Source organism: Rhinolophus hipposideros (assembly GCF_964194185.1).
Source record: "Rhinolophus hipposideros genome assembly, chromosome: X".
NCBI classification, from domain to species: Eukaryota; Metazoa; Chordata; class Mammalia; order Chiroptera; family Rhinolophidae; genus Rhinolophus; species Rhinolophus hipposideros.
In genome coordinates, this window is record NC_138046.1 from 21,503,128 (window position 1) to 21,517,880 (window position 14,753).

Genomic DNA, 14,753 nt, shown 5'->3' on the forward strand with positions numbered 1-14,753 from the left:
TGAACAAAAGCAAAGAGAGTTTGTAACCAGTAAACATGTAACTGCATTGGAACACCCTCCCTATGCACCTGATCTGGCCCCCAGTGACTTCTTTCTTAATCTGAAGATAAAGGAAATATTGAAAGGAAGACATTTTGATGACATTCAGGACATCAAGGGTAACATGATGACGGCTCTGATGGCCATTCCAGAAAGAGTTCCAAAAATGCTTTGAAGGGTGGACTAGGCACTGGCGTCGGTGCATAGCTTCCCAAGGGGAGGACTTCGAAGGTGACCGTAGTGATATTCAGCAATGAAGAAGCATGGAGCACTTTTTCTAGCATGACTTTGAGAACCTAATTGTCAGACCTCGTAGGTGTGAGCAGCCTAATGGTCGATCCGTTACTTAAAATATCGAGGGTATCAGTGGGGATATAAATAAAGTTGCAGCTGCTGTGGAAGACCAGGAGAAGAGGTTCTTTGAATTTCACATGCTGGAGTTCACCCACATTAGGCCCCTCTAGACTGAATGGCAAGAATAGAGCTACTGACACCTGCAGCCCAAGATCGTTATGAAACCCCAGAGAGAGAGAATGGTGCTCAATCACCCAGTGTGGCATATCTGCACAGAAAACAGAGTACAAAATTCCTCCTGTCTTTTCCCCTGGGAGAAGATTTTAATGTCTGCAATGCAAATGTTCCTCAGACAACTGAAAACACCTCACAGTTCTCTGGGACTGGGGTCCCTGAAACCAGTTTTCAACTTAAAATGCTAATGGGTAAAACATTTAATCCATGCTCAAGTTTAGAGAGGAAATGTAATTTCAGTCCATTGAAAAATTTACACAAACATTGGGTAGAGTGTTGACATATTTAAGGAACAGACAATGCCAAAAAGATTCTGACACTCTTGTATTTTGATTCTTGCCCTTCAAAGCCAGCTCTCACCTCTACATTCACAAGCCTGCTTACTACAATTACTCAGGACTCTCTGACTGAGTGTCTTTTTTGTTGTTGCTGTTACCTTGGAGCACGCTGGACTTGACAGAGGGCCACTGGGAGTGCCAGAGTTTTTATTGCTCCTGGAAGTAGCTAACCCGTTACAATAATGGTCGGGTATTCGGTGGCTACATACTCCAGCTTCCTCATCCCATACTTGGGCTGGATCTGAGATGCAATCTGCACAGTCTCCCATAATCCCCCTCCCCAAGCTCCTGTTGCCCACAGTGGTAATTTACTAGATTACCACCACCACCACCCTTAATTGGCTGCCTTCCTTCTAAGTCTCACTTCCCTCTCAAGTAAGCTGCTTGTACTCATAGGTTTGTCTCAGGGTGGGCTTCCAGAAAACCCACATTTGGATACCTTGTATTTTAAAAATGCATTTAATTCACGCTCACACTTGAATGTTTGGCTGGAAGTAGAATTCTATGCTCTAAGCTGTTTTCTACCAATATTTGAAAGATATGCTCTACACCATTCTTTTCCTCCTGGGCATTTCTGCTTGTCTCATTACCTCTTTTTCTTTTTCTCAAGTATGTTAAGAATACAGAAATGTGTGGAATGCATAGGAAACAATATAAGGATCGCCTCTATATTCACCTCTCAGCTAAGGAAATAACACTTCAAACAAAGTGACTCCTTAGTCCCTCATGTGAACACTACCCTGAATTTAGGATTGGCCAATCCCATGTCTGTGTAACTGTTTTGTAGATTAAGCAGGGGCCAAATCCAATAAGTTTGTTCCCTAAGCTCCACCAATGCCCCAGCCAAGTCCTTTCACATGGGTGTTTTCTTCTCTGCTCCCCATCATCAATCCCAGGATCAGCCTGGTGACTTTTTGGATCTCTAGTAGGTAACAGAATGTCTTCAGTGAGCTTAATATTCCACATGGGCATTGTTATGTCGTTTTATATCCTGTCCAAGGTAATAATCACAACTCTGATCTTTCTGTGTCAAAGCCTCCCTTTTCACACAGATCAAGCATGGCCCTGGCTGAAGCCTGCAGTAGGAAAGGGGAGCGAGGTGCAGCACGATCCTTCCACTTGGACTCACCCAGCATCTGCCTCCCTCATGTTTTGCAACCACTTGTCTCCCTAGGGCAAGCCTCTCCTATCTGGATGGAGCTTAGCAGCTATTTAAATCTTTTACTCCTTTAGTGGGGGCTTTCATAGGTATTTTGGAGACACCCTCTCTGGGCCTTGAGATCGTGCAGTTTCCTGACTTATGGCTTCCACACCGAGGAGAACTACTGCAACTTTTCCAGTCACACCCATTTTAAATTTCATATTTGTGATTCTGACTTCTTCCCATGTCTCCCTCAGACTTCAAGGGAGACAAATCAACACATCCAAGTGGCCTCCTTGAAGCCCCATCCCTTTACTATTTGAGGTGTATGGCATTTTCCATTTGTAAACTCAGCAACTTTTCCATCTTCTCTAAAAAGGGACCCTCTTGACCCCAAATCCCCCAGACTCTGCAATGTTAGTAAACATTCTTTAAGGGTGAGGGGCCAGAGTTCACATGTTTGCGGCCTTTGCGTCACATGGAATAGGGTTAGAAGTACAGAGACCACGTGAAAAACAAAAAACACATCAAACCGAAAGAAGTGAAAATGTAGCTGCTATTTGTTTAAAGATATAGTTTTTAAAATAATTTTTTTAAAAAGATAGTTGACATACAATATCATATTAGTTTCAGGTGTACAACATAATGATTACACATTTATATAACTTATGATGTGATCTCTCTGATGAGTCTAGTGCCCATCTGACACCATACATAGTTCTTACACTATTGCTGAATATGTTCCGTGTGCTGTATTTTACATTGCCATGACAGATTTATTACTGGCAATTTGTACATGTTAATTCCTTCCCCCTTTTCACCCATTCTCCCAAACCCCCTCCCACCATGAAACCATCAAAATGTTCTCTGCATCTGTGAGGCTGTTTCTGTTTTGTCTGTTCACTTTGTTTTTTAGATTCCATATATAAGTGAACACATAATGGGATTTATTTTTATCTTTCTGACTGATTTCCCTTAGCACAATATACTCTAGGTCCATCCATGTTGTTGTAAATGACAAGATTTCATTCTTTTTACAGCCGAGTAATATTCCATTGTGTATATAAATAGCACTTCTTTATCCATTCGTCTATTGATGGACACTTAGGTTGCTTCCATATCTTGGGTATTGTAAATAATGCTGCAATGAACACAGAGGCACATATGGCTTTTCAAATTAATGTTTTGGATAAATACCTCGGATGAATACCCAGAAGTGGAATTGCTGGATAATATGGTGGTTCTACTTTTAATTTTCTGAGAAACCTCTATACTGTTTTCCATAGTGGCTGCACCAATCTACAATCCCACCAACAGTCCATGACGGTTCCCTTTTCTCCTCATCCTTGCCAGCACTTGTTCATTGTTGATTTATTGATGACGGCCATTCTGACAGGTGTGAGGTGATACCTCACTGTGATTTTAGTTTGCATCTCCCTGATGATTAGTGACATGGAGCATCTTTTCATATGTATAGTGCCCATCTCTATGTTCTCTTTGGAGATATGTCTATTCAGTTCCTCTGCCTATATTTTAATCAGATTGTTTGGTTTTCTGGTGTTGAGTTGTCTGAGGTCTTTATATAATTGGATATTAACCCCTTATTAGATGTATCACTGGAGAATATCTTCTCCCATTCAGTAGGTTGTTTTTTTGTTTTGTTGGTGGTTTCCTTTGCTGCGCAAAAAAGTTTTTATTTTGGGAGGGACGTCATAGGAATGGCAGCAGCAGGGCACTCTTTTTGAGATCCCCTCCGGATCTTATCACAAACGGGACATCTATAACCCATCAAAGGAGTCGCTGCTCATCATGCAGAACAGCTAAGAGACTTGTACAAGGATTACTTGAAAGTGGGCAAATTGGGTGAGCAGGTGAAGAGGGAAGGAAGTGGAGTGGAGAAGAAATCAAAAGATATCGTGAGAAAAATACAAATGAAAACACGACAACCCAAAATCTGTGGGATGCCGTGAAAGCAGTCCTAAGAGGGAAATTCATAGCATAGCAGGTCTACCTAAAGAAACAAGAACAATCACTAATCAGCAGTTTATCTTCACACTTAAGGGACCTGGAGAAAGAACAGCAAAATAAGCCCAACGGGAGTACAAGGAAGGAGATAATAAAGATCAGAACAAAAATAAATGAAATAGAAACCAGAAAAACAATACAAAAGATCAATGAATCCAAGAGTTGGTTCTTAGAGAAGATGAACAAAATCGACAAACCTTTACCTAGACTCATAAAAAAAAGAGAGTGGGGACCCAAATTAATAAAATCAGAAATGAAAGAAGAGAAGTGACAACAGACACTGCATAAATACAAAAAAAAATTAAGAAATTACTATGAGCAACTACATGCCAATAAATTTGACAATCTGGAAGAAATGGACAATTTTCAAGAGGCGTACAGCCTTCCAAGGCTAACTCAAGAAGAAACACAAATCCTGAGTGGACTGATTACCACCAGGGAAATTGAATCAGTAATCAACAATCTCCCAACAAACAAAATCCCTGGACCAGCTGCCTTTACAGGTGAAGTTTACAAAACGTTCAAAAAAGAATTATCACCTGTTCAACTCAAGCTCTTCCAAAAAATCAAGGAGGGAAGACTCCCAAACACTTTTTATGAGGCCACTATCACCCTGATCCCAAAATCAGCAAAGACACCACAGAAAAAGAAAACTACAGGTCGATATCTCTAATGAACATATATGCAAAAATCCTCAACAAAATATTAGCGAACAGAATTCAGCAGTACATTAAAAAGATCATATACCATGACCAAGTGGGATTCATCCCTGGTATGCAAGAGTGTTTCAACATCCGCAAATCAATTAATGTGATATACCACATTAACAAAATGAAAAATAAAAATCACATGATCATATCAATAGATGCAGAAAAAGCATTTGATGAAATGCAGCAGCGATTTATGATAAAAACCATTAAGAAAGTGGGAATAGAGGGAGCATATCTCAACATAATAAAGACCATTATGATAAACCCACAGCTAACATCATACTCAATGGGGAAAAGCTAAAACTATTCCCCTTAAAATCAGGAACAAGGCAAGGTTGCCCACTTTCTCCACTTTATTCAACATAGTGCTGGAAGTTCTAGCCACAGCAATCAGACAAGTAAAAGAAATAAAAGGCATCCAAATTGGTAAGAAGGAAGTAAAATTGTCATTATATGCAGATGATATGATACTATATAGAGAGAACCCTAAAGACTCCACCAAGAAACTATTAGAACTGATAGATGAATTTAGTAAAGTAGCAGGATACAAAATTAATATTCAGAAAGCAGTTGCATTTGTATACACCTATAATAAAACATCAGAAGGAGAAATTTAAACAAACAAACAAAAAAAAACCGATCCCTTTTACAATTGCTTCAAAGACTATAAAATACCTGGGAATAAATTTAACCAAAGAAGTAAAAGGTCTGTACTGTGAAAAAATGCCACTGGCATTCTGATAGACATTGAATTGAACCTATACATTGCTTTGGGTAGTATGGATAATTCACACGTTAATTCCTTTTATCCGTGAGCATGGTATATGCTTCCATTTATTTGTACCGTCTTCAGTTTCTTTCTTCAGTGTGTTACTCGTATAGCTTTCCAAGTACAGATCTTTTACTTCTTGGTTAAGTTTATTCCTAGGTATTTTATTTTTGTGATGCAATTGTAAATGTGGTTGTTTTCTTAATTTCTCTTTCTGACAGTTTGTTATTGGTGTAAAAAATGTAACTGATTTCTGAACATTAGTATTCTACCCTGCTACTATACAGAATTAATTTATCACTTCTAATAGTTTTTCTGGTGCAATCCTTAGGGTTCTCTCTATGTAGTATCATGTCATCTAGAAATAATGACAGTTTTGCTTCTTTCTTTCCAATTTGGATGAATTTCTTTTCTTGTCTGATGGCTGTGGCTAGGACTTCCAATACTATGTTGTATAAAAGTGGTGAAAGTGGACAACCTTGTCTTGTTCCTGATCTTAAGGAAACAATTTTGCTTTTCATTGTTGAGTATGATTTTAGCTATGGGTTTGTCAGATATGACCATTATTAAATTGAGGTATGTTTCCGCTATTTATCACAAATGGATGAGAGTTTTTATCACAAATGGATGCTGGATTTTGTCAAATGCTTTTTTTCTGCATCTTGATATGATCATATGACTTTTACCCTTTGTTTTGTTTATGGGGTGTATCACCTTAATTGCTGTGTGGATATTGAACAAACTTTGATGAATCCCACTTGATCATGGTGTATGATCTTTTCAATACCCATATATTTCTTGAGGCTATTTGCATCTGTGTTTATCAGTGGTATTGGCTTATAATTTTCTTTTTTGTAATGTCTTTCTCTGTTTTTGGAATCAGGATAGTGCTGACATCGTAACATAAGAATGGGAGCCTTCCCTCCTCTTCAATTTTTCAGAATAGTTTGAGAAGGATAGATGTTAATTCTTCTCTGAATGTTTGGTAAAATTCACTTGTGAAGACACCTGGTCCAGGGCTTTTTGTTTTTTTTTTTTGTTTGTTTGTTTTTTGGTTGTTGGGAGTTTTTGATTACTTATTTGATTTTCTTAATGGTTATCATTCTGTTCAGAATTTCTGTTTCTTCCCGATGCAGTCTTAGACGATTGTATGTTTCAAGGAATTTATCCATTTCTTCCAGGTTATCCCATATGTTGGCATATAATTCTTCGTAGTATTTTCTTATAATTTTTGTATTTCTGTGGTGTCAGTTTTCCCATCGCCTCTCTCATTTCAGATTTTATTTCTTGGCTCCTCCCTATTTTTCTCTCGATGAGTCTTGTTAAAGGTTTATCAATTTTGGTTATGGTTTCAAAGAACCAGCTCTTGGGTTCATTGCTCTTTTGTATCTTTTCTTGAGACTCTATTTGTTTTTTTTTTTCCACCCTGATCTTTATTATTTCCTTCTTTTGACTCACTTTAGGATGTGGTCATTCTTCTTTTTCTATTTTCTTTAAGTGTAAGGTTAGATTGTTTATGTGAGATTTTTCTTGTTCTTTTGAGGTAGGCCGGTAGTGCTATGAGTTTCCCTCTTAGAATTGCTTGACTATGACCCATGGATTTTGGATGGTAGTATTTTCATTTGTCTCAAGGTATCTGTTGGTTTCTTCCTGGATCTCATTGTTAACCCATTCATGTTTAGCACCATGTTATTTAGCCTTCATGTGTTTGTGTGTTTTTCCAGTTTTCTACCTGCAATTGATTTCTAGTTTCATACCACTGTGATCTGAGAGATGCTTGATATGATTTCAATCTTCTTAAATGTATTGAGACTTGTTTTGTGGCCTAACATGTGGTCTATCCTGGAAAATGTTCATGTGTACTTGAAAAGAGTGTATATGCTGCTGCTTTGTTGCAAACCGTGCTAAAATATGAATTAACTCCATCTAGTCTAATGTGTCATTTAAGGAAGCTGTTCCCTTGTTGATTTTGTCGAGATGTTCTAATCATTGATGTCAATGGGAAATTAAATTCCCCTACTATTATTGTATTACTGCCAATCTCTCCGTTCATGTCTGTCAATATGTGCTTTATATATTTAGGTGCTCTAACCTTGGTTGCATAAATGTTTACAAGAGTCATATCTTATTGTTGGATTCATCCTTTTATCATTACGAAATGCCCTTGTTTGTCTGTTGTTATAATTTTGGTTTAATGTCTCATTCGTCTGATAGAAGCATTTTTACCCCAGATGTTTTTTTTGCTTTACATTTGCATGAAATGTCTTTTTCCATCCCTTTACTTTCAGTCTGTCTGTTTTGTTCAATTTGAAGTGAGTCTCTAGTAGACAGCATATGTATGGGTCTTCTTTTCTTATCCATTAACCACTCTATGTCTTTTGATTGGAACATTTAATTCATTTAAATTTAAATGAATTAACTGAGTTATCGATAGTTATACAGTTATTGCCATTTTGTTACACAGACACACACACACACATATGTGTGTGTGTGTGTGTGTGTGTGTATATATATATATATATATATATATATATATATATATATATATTCTTTCCACCCCCTTCTACTTAAAGAAGTCCCTGTAACATTTATTTCTTGTAATCCCACTTTAGTGGTGATGAACTCCTTTATCTTGACTGGGAAGATCTTTATTGATCCTTCTATTGTAAATGATAGCTTTGTCATGTAGAGTAATCTTGTTTGTAGGTCCTTGCTTTTTACCACATTGAATATTTCATGCCAATCCCTTCTGGCCTGCAATGTTTCTGTTCAGAAAGCAGCTGACATTCTAATGGGAGCTATAACAAACTGCTTTCTTCTTGTTGTTTTACGATTCTTTCTTTGCCCCCAACATTTGGCATTTTAATTATGATGTGTCTTGGTGTGGGCCTCTTTGGGTTCATCTTGTTTGGAATCTGCACTTTCTGGGCTTGTATGCCTATTTCTTTCATCAGGTTAGGGGAGTTTTCCATCAATGTTTCTTCAGATAGGTTTTCAATTCCTTGCTCTCTCTCTTTGTCTTCTGGTACCCCTATGATGCAAATGTTGGTGCACTTGATGTTATCTCAGAATTCCCTTGAACAATCCTCATTTTTTAAAGAAATTATTTTTCTTTGTGCTGTCCTGATTGGGTGCTTTTTACTACTTTGTCTTCCAAATTGGTTATTCGATCCTCTGTTTCATCTCATCTGTTATTGATGCCTTCTAGTGTATTTTTCATTTCAGTTATTGTAAATATAAAGTGTTTAGCAGAGTGACCGGCTCACATAATTAGTTAAATACCCAATAAATAGCAACTATGATGACCAAAGCGTTCTATGGTAAATTAACACTGGGGTTAATACATGGAGTGATAGCACATGACTATTCTTTGGCCATACCTAAAATGTTCCATACCCACACTACCTCGTAGCAGACACCTGCAATTGATCCACGCAATGCATAACTATGGAGCTACTGTGCTGTCGGTCACAGTGTTGAGCACTGTGCATACAATGGTGAGTGCCAGGTTTTCTGTTTGCACTTGACCCCATTCTCAGGCCCTTCATGAATCCCTCAATATCTCAAGGATTGTAAGACTTGAAGATGAGTTCCTAGAAACATTCACACGCACATTTCCAATCATATTCTAGCTTGAGATGATCTCCTGAAGTATGCAGAGTCAGAAGGCAGGCTAGGTCTATTCTTTCTGTGGCAGCGGGGGTGGTAGGCTGGTGCAGGCTTCATGGTAGGGGCATCTTGAGCTTTCTTGGAGTCTACACTCCCTTGTCAGTCTCCAACTCTGGAGTATCGGAGAAGCTCTGGCTTTGGCAAAGCTTTCTGCATTGCCCTCACTCCTCAATGGTACCTGTAGCCTTTGACCTTTGCTCATCCAGGCCTTTACAGATCAGTCAGCACCAAATTTCAACTTAGCTCCCTTCTCTTTTGAAACACTAGCAGTGGTTTCTCTTTAACTTGACTAACTGAGCAAGGCAGACGAGGTCCTGTCTTTGACAAACCTCTAATTGAGCAGTATGTGACCAAGGAAAAGGCAGTTGCCATAAATCATGGAGGGTCCATCAGTGAGTCCATGATTCAGTCAGTCAATAAAGAGTGAGAACGTACACCAGAGTCCCTCTGCTAAGAAATATGGAGAAATGAGGCTCCGCACATGGAGGAAATCTCCATGATCGTGTTTCAGACTTTAAAAGATATCTGCGGTTCAAGATTAGGAAAGGGGGTTGGAGGTAGAGAATGAGGAGACAAAGAGTCTAAGCAAATGCATCATCACATTATTTTGCTGGGAAGGAGAAACAGGAAAGTTTAGGACAGAAGCCAGAAGGAGATGCATGGGGCCTGGGAAGGTCCTTACAAGGGACACAAACACATCTAAATGATGATGGGAATGAGTTTTCAGGTAGGGAGAGAATGAAAATACAGTAAAAGAAAAGGAAGAATGAGTTTGGGCAAAGGATTCATAGCAGACTTAGGGGTGGTGGGGAATAATCCAGACTCCAGACAGGGATTTAGAGAAGAACCCCTCACTGTGTTCCAATCCCATCCACAGTAACTGGAGAGAGGGAGTTAGTAGGGAGCTATTGTGGAAGAATCTGCTGGGTGGGCGGTAAGCAGTTCCATGAAGAGATTTCTGGTCTGTCTATAGAGGTGGAGGCAAGACCATAGCCTACATTCTGGAGATTCAGAGTGTGAGGTGACAAATGTCAGTTAAGTGTCAAATGCGAGGTGCAGCTAGCCAGACACAGGTCACTCCACACAGTGAGCTGCTCAGTTTCCATGGCCAGTCACATTTGAAGATCATGCGCTAATGCCCACCTGCATTGAGAAGTCGGATGCCAGGTCTGGGGTATGTGGGAACCTGGGAATGACACATCCAACCTGAGGCAGTTTTAAGACTAGTAGCAAGGGATGATGTGATTGAATCGGAGCTGGAGAGGGAGGACTCCGAAGAAACTTGTGGCTGCCGAGGCATAGAGGATCCCCAGAGAGCAGCCCGAAGGGATCTCTGGGTGATGTACCTTGGAGGGATGCGGGACAGTGAGTGGTCATCCTGGTTTGGAGGAGAAGCACCGGAGATGAGGGTCTGGGACAACTCAGAGACTGAAGCCTCCCGGGAGTGGAAACCTTTGTGAAAGGCGGTTTGGGAGTAGAGGGCTTGAAGGGCTTCAGAAGGCAGGATCACCTGCAGGTGAAAGTTCTCCCCTGCCAGGACACCTTCAAGGGTCTGGGGCTCTCAGCCAGCTAGGGCTTCCCTGACACACGGTGCAGGTTGTGCTCTGGGGTGTATGTAGGGGAGCTGGGCCAGATGCTAGAGGCAGCAGGGGGAGACTCGAGGCGCAGAAGGGAAGCGCTGGACCTGTGCAGCTGCCTTAGATGTAGTGTGGATGCCGGTGAGAGGAGGGTCAGAGAGACTGATTCAGGACTCTGTCTAAGAGTTCGAGACTATAGGGAGCCCTTGACGGGCCAAGGTAGTGTTGAGAGAGTAATACCCACTCAGTTGTCGGTCTCTGTTAACAAAGTGCCTGTCCTGCCTCTGAAAGAGTTTCCCCACCTTGGGAGCACACTGCAGTCGCCCGTGTCTTGTCCCAAACTTTTTCATGTAAATTCTTAATGCTATGTTAATGTATTATAAGAAGATTTTTAGTGAGTGGCTCATTAAAGATGACCAAAATCATCATGCAATACCCTTCGTGAGACAATGTCTACACATAGGAGGGTCAAGTCTCCAAAGAAAACAGAAGTGACATAACTCAAAGTCCCCATGTGTTATTGTAATACCTGGCCTGCTCAGCTCTGCACCCTCATCCCCAAATCTGTTTGGTAATGAAATGTATAATTTGACACTGCTTAGGTCAGTCATACTTAAATCAGGACCACAACCAGTGCTTTAATATAAAATCGCATGAGGCCTGCACTTCCAGTGAGATCTGGACCCATTCTCTGTTTTGTGGTCACAGTGTATGTGAAAGCTTGGGAGTGCCACAATATCCATATGAACACCATCTTTGCTCTCTCACCATTGGTGTGAGGGACCAGGACATCCTACATGCCCGTGCACCTGAATCTTTAACTGCTGCTACACACGCTGCATCCCCATTGGTTGGCTCATGTTGGGAAGGGGTGCGTGTGCTGGGGCATGCTCGGGTGCTGTGGGAAACTGCAGGCTCCTCGGGTGACAGTTGAGGCTCTTGTGAGCTACGAACTAGTGGTTTAGTATCTCACCGACAGAGGTGAAAAAGCAGGAGAGGCAGTCCTGAGTGGCCATTGTGAGTGGTAGGACAAGCGGGAGGGGGAAGCCACGACTGAAAAAGGCCTTGCATCTCATTCAATGTGGTTCACAGTCCAGCTCTGTCGAGAGGACCATGTTCCTCTGTACGACCAGGGTCTGTACTTCTTTTGGAGGGCAGACTCTCCGAGGAGGGGTGCCCACAGTAGCTGGGGCACTAGGAAGGTTACCCACCTCACCCTCTCCCCGTACACAGGCTTGGGCCTAAGGGAAAGTGTCAATCAGTGGTCACTGGCACCAATTCAGTGCCAACAGAAAGCCCCACTTGGCGTGTGGTGAAGAAGGAAACTAATGCAAACAGCTCAATTATGGTACAACATAGCTGCAGAATACCACGGCTGAGAAGCGGCTCAAAAGGGTTACAGCTCAATTGTGGAACAGCACGCTGTGGAACAGCTCGGCTGCCGAACAGCACTTGGCGAATTGCCTCCCTAGCTAGACACCTCTGCTCTGTTCCACACTTGTCTGGTGCTGTCCCCGCTACCGTGCTCCTCTCCGCCTTGCTCCACTCCCATCTGTTTTGCTCTAGTCCATCCAGACGTCACCCATGTTTTAGCTTCAGCTGGGGATATACAGTCTTCCGTCTTCCACGCAATGGGAAATTGTACCCCCTCACTGTCAGAGGAGAGCTGACTTATAGAGAGAGAATTCTCCACCCCTGGCCCCTCGTTGGTCCTCCCCCATGCAAATAAGGACTCCAAATCATTGAAACTCGATTGGTCCAAAAAGCATTGTTCTGATTGGTTGGTGAAGATAATGAGCTATAGCTACACAGGTACGATTGGACAGGGAACATCTCGGTTCCACTGATTGAAACAGGATTCCAAGAACTCCTTTAAACAGGTTGGCTCAGATGGCATGAACGTAGTGCAGGCAGGCAGTTCAGTGTAGGAGGAGGTCAGCTTAGTGCAGGCTCCTCCCTGAAGCTCAGCTTGCATGAGAGGTTCCAGTTTAGGAATGCTGCCGGGATCTGCTCTTAGATCTGAGCCCAAGTAGCCACAGAAACCCCCCTTGGTAGGTCTCTGCTCTCATGAGGTCAGGAAAAGGAAGAGGAGGCGGTCATGACCATCTTGTGATGGCAGGGCAGCTCTCCGTCATCACTGAGTACCTAAGAGCTGAGCCTGCAGTGACTGAATTCTGAACACTCTTATCCAAAGCGCTGACGGTATATACAGGGAAAGGCCCTGGGAGGCCAGGCAACCACCCCTACTTTTCCACAGATGCCTTTGGAACTTACCTCATGCAGATGCCATGTGAATATGGAACACAGTCCTTTTTACATTCTTAGTACAAGAGGTTTCCCTGACTTGAGGGTCACTTAGATTTTGTTTCTGAAATGGGCAGGTCTTTTGAAATCAGGTGGACAAGTCATATATCTGTCACTGGGCAGCAGGCTGCAGCCTAATTCTATCATCTCACCTTTCTCTCCAAAAAACATGCCCCTAGTGTGGCACTCAGTGGACATTTGTGAAAGCATATACTTAGTTGATGGGAGTCCATCCAACTTGGTAAGAGTATTTTCTTGTTGTTTTTTTTTTTTTTTGCTGTTTTTGATTTTGATTTTTAGTGAATCATATCGCTCCTCTGAATAGCTCTAATGTATGTATGTTGAGTGTATGTGCCAAGCAGTGGGCTAAGGGCCTTATACACATTCATCTTCACACACACACACACACACACACACACACACACACACACACACACACACCATTGAAGAAGATAGTAGAATTATCGTTCCATTTTAAAGCCATGTCAGGGAGACATATATGGATGAATGAGGACAAACAGCAACTATATGTCCTGGCAGAATTCACACCCAGGCTGTCAGGTCCACCATCCATGATTTTTCCTCTATGTTCTTCAGTCTCTGGAGGAAGTTCCTTTTACTAGAGTAACTTTACAGTGAATTCAGAATAGTACTTTGGAGAGGTGCTTTTTTGGTCAATATTACACGTGGCCTTGCTGGTGCTTGAGTTTCCCTGCAGCTTCTCTGCCAGCAGAGTTTGAACCCTGCAGAGGTGTCCCAGTCTCGGCACACCTTTATCTTAGAAGGCTGTGCAGATTTTAGCTGAAATCTCTCACTGTACACATGTTAATTGGCACTACTTTTACTAAGGGGGTTACGGGGAAGAGGCTTTGACAAATTTCTGTGTGCCTGAGTGAGTGCTGCCTCCCTTTTTTCCCTTCTATCTTCTCCTGTGATATGATTTCAACTAACAGAGTTCACTTCTTTTTTCATTTTGAGAGGATTTCCTTATGCTCTGATTCTATGATGTGATACGATCAAAGTTTCACCTAGCCTTCCTGTCGGTTCATCCATGTCTTGGGGGGCAGATGTGGTGTTGAGGATCAGAGTGTGGCTTCTGCTGGCTGACTGCTTGGATTCTGATCCCAAAGGGTCCCTTACCAGTTGTACCTGTTGAGAAGCAAAACTCCCCTGTGTGATATGGTTGCGCTTTGGGACTAGACTTAAGTCCCCTGATCTCCTTTAGTGCTTTGACAGGTGAGTTGTTTAAGAATCTCTAGGTGCCGCAGCTGTTGATGGGCATGATAAAGCTATGTATCACAATAATAGGCGATTAAGACTCTACAGATGCAGGTATGACGCTAACAATGACCAGGAACATTTACACCGTAACCTGTGGGAGGCCCTCGCAGTTCTAAGCAGTTTACCTGGGAGTGTCCATCAATATGGCAAACCTGTTAAGCAGACATTGTTGTTGTCCTAATTTTATAGATGCCAACAGGTTCAGCGAGAGCAAGAAATATACCCATGGTTAGTTAAGCAGATGATAAATGGAAGAGCTGTGATTCAAAGCCAGGCAGCCTGGCTCCAGACTAAAGTGCTCTAAACACCACACTGCACAGCCTTGGGCATGGGGACCCTGTGCTACATACAGAGTAATGGTCGAACCGGAAT